The sequence below is a fragment of the Oncorhynchus masou genome, unplaced genomic scaffold, assembly GCF_036934945.1.
Source record: "Oncorhynchus masou masou isolate Uvic2021 unplaced genomic scaffold, UVic_Omas_1.1 unplaced_scaffold_6408, whole genome shotgun sequence".
Lineage (NCBI taxonomy): Eukaryota > Metazoa > Chordata > Actinopteri > Salmoniformes > Salmonidae > Oncorhynchus > Oncorhynchus masou.
The window spans coordinates 14,843-18,070 of NW_027012841.1; the positions used below are offsets into that span (position 1 = coordinate 14,843).

At 40.5% G+C, this 3,228-nt stretch overlaps 1 non-coding gene across 1 annotated transcript; it reads right to left on the reverse strand.

Moving 5' to 3' along the window:
* Positions 1 to 3,160: 3,160 nt before the first annotated feature.
* LOC135536587 (U7 small nuclear RNA) lies at positions 3,161 to 3,213 on the reverse strand. Its single transcript, XR_010455010.1, has one exon. It is a non-coding gene; the product is annotated as a U7 small nuclear RNA (small nuclear RNA).
* Between the last annotated feature and the right edge of the window lie 15 nt (positions 3,214 to 3,228).

Here is a 3,228-nt window from a genome sequence, read left to right on the forward strand (position 1 = left end):
CTTTTTTAGTTTATTTTTAAGCATCCTTTAACACCTAACAAACCCTTTGTAATTTTAACACAGGCTTAACACCTAACAAACACTTTGTAATTTTAACACAGGCCCTGTTGTTACCTCATAAACAGGTGATAATGCCTTGCATTACGCCTGGGAAGAAAACCCTTCCATTGGCTCAACGAGAACGGAGGCCATTGGCTCAACTTACCTTAAGGCAAACCTTTTGACTATATTAGTCCACAGAGCTACAAGGATGTACTTTCATGTCAAGTTCAGGACCTCATATTGAAGCTTTTGTTGACCCCAACTGATGTATAGAACGATCTTAAAATGATCTACTTTGTTTTAGATACAAGCATTATGAAACCTCTACTACAATACATTTATTTGACTTGGGGAAAAATCTGTTTTCCGGACCTATCTTACTTGCCACTTTTTACAATGTGGTTTCTTCTTTCCCAGACTCCATGAAATGATGACCTCTTCTGAAATGTTTGGTCAAATTATACATTGTGTGTATGGTTTCCTAGAAACAAGGGTGGCTTAATTAACTTACCCCTTTGGCTCAATTTACCACATGGATCAAGTTACCCCTTTGGCTCAATTTACCCCTTTGGATCAATTTACCCCTTTGGCTCAATTTACCCCTTTGGATCAATTTACCCCTTTGGCTCAATTTACCCCTTTGGATCAATTTACCACATGGCTCAATTTACCCCTTTGGATCAATTTACCCCTTTGGATCAATTTACCCCTTTGGATCAATTTACCCCTTTGGCTCAATTTACCCCTTTGGATCAATTTACCACATGGCTCAATTTACCCCTTTGGATCAATTTACCACATGGCTCAATTTACCCCTTTGGATCAATTTACCCCTTTGGATCAATTTACCCCTTTAGCTCAATTTACCCCTTTGGATCAATTTACCCCTTTGGCTCAATTTACCCCTTTGCATCAATTTACCCCTTTGGCTCAATTTACCCCTTTGGATCAATTTACCACATGGCTCAAATTACCCCTTTGGATCAATTTACCCCTTTGGATCAATTTACCCCTTTGGCTCAATTTACCCCTTTGGCTCAATTTACCCCTTTGGTTCAATTTACCCCTTTGGTTCAATTTACCCCTTTGGTTCAATTTACCCCTTTGGCTCAATTTACCCCACTCTCCCCTAATGTTATTCACTAAGTCAGATCTGTGGGTTATTCATGATGTGACATGGCGTTAAGCCACACCCTCTGCCACAGCATGGTGAACACACCGTCAAGGCATCATGCCTGCTTGGTTTCCACTGTGCAGTGATCAGTCAGTGGCTACGCTTTAACAGCTGGTTCTGAACACGAGGATCACCTCATTGCCACAGACGTCCTGGATTCTATAGGTACTGTATGTTTCTGATGCTCAGCTCTTCAATCCCCAGCAGTCACCGTAGAATGTCTAGACTGGAGGAATTAGAGAGACAAACCTCAGGTCATCCCCCCCCTAACCATCCCCCTCTTTTACGACCACCCAAAGGTATTATAACATATCGACCCTAGAAATAGATTTTATATATTAAGTCATAATTTTTTTTTAATGAGAAATTGTTCCTACCTCCGAATTTGACTTTTGGATTTGAACACAGAAGGTATTGAGTGCATAAATCACACCCATGACGTTGACTGTTGATTTCATGGGAGGGATAAAACTCTTTCTGTTGTGTGTGTTACTGTGGTCAGGTTTCTACTTCCCCGGAACGAAACTGAGCCATTACCTCAGAGTAGTGACCAACTCAAACCCCGGATGCCCTCTGACCACTTCAACCTAGTATCTAATCTATGACTCCGTACACATGTACACATGTACACACACACACACACACACGCACACGCACACGCACACGCACACGCACACGCACACGCACACACACACAACACACAACACACACACACACACACACACACACACACACACACACACACACACACACACACACACACACACACACACACACACACACACACACACACACACACGCATGGCTACAGGACCAGGATGTTTGTTACTTGGCTTAACCTGGAAATAGTTTTTTTATTTTCTCGCTCAATCAAGGCATCATCTAATTTTAAGAGCAGTTGAGCAATAATGAAGAAGAATGGCATTATTGTATTCTAGAATGTTCTCTTCTCTCATAGAGATCCTATTAAATGACTGTTTTCTAGTTCCTAACTTTACGCTCGCCCCTCCTCACGGAGTGTTGAGAGATCGTTGAGAGTTCCATCAGTGATGGTTGCCGAGGAGACAGCCCGTTCTCTGGCAACGGAACATTACCTAGATTAGAGGAATGAAAGATGAAAGGAAACCATTAGTCATGGCTGTATGTATGGCTCATTATAGCCTTAGTCATGGCGTTGACTCGTCAGGTGAAGTTAGGCTGAATCAGTTGAGGGGAAAACGTGGAGGAATGAATGCTTGGGGAAACCAGGGTTGTTAAAACGTTATTCCGACCGTTAGATGACACTTACAGAGGGAATCACGTTAGCGTCCACCTCCTTAAATAAACTTAAATAAACTTTCTGTTGTTCGCCAGGAAGGAATCCTTGGAATCAACAATTAGATATTTAAATAACGCAGAAACGCAGAGACGTAGATACAAGACCGTCTAGCTTTGGAAACAAAGAGCATTTATCAAACGAGCTGACGTTTCTAGTGATGGATCAGACGGGCCACTTGAACGCAGCTCCAACAGTTGTCATGGTAAACAGACTAATGATAATCTGTCTAAGGTCCTTCGTAAGGCGTCCACAGGGGATTTATGTGAGTGGGGCTGAATACCCACATGACAAAATACTATTGAGTACTATGGTATAAATACTATAGTTTTCACTGTAGTGTTTTTGCAGTCTTTAATGACTAAAGTCTGCAAAAACACTACAGTGAAAACTATAGTATTTATTGTAGTACTTCCTGTATTATACTGTAGTTTTTACTGTAGTATTTACTATATTATACTGTAGTATTTCCAGTTAACTAATATATAAATACTGTAGTAAAAGAAAACTGTAGCATATACTATAGTAATTAATGTAGTGTTTTTTGTTTTTTGCAGATTGTAGTATACTGTAGTATTTACTGTAGTGTTTTTGCAGACTGTAGTATTTACTATCTTGAACATAGAAGTGGAGGCTTTCTCCTTCAGGAAACCTACTGGAGAAATACTAAAAGAGCACATTTTTCATAACCTGGAGA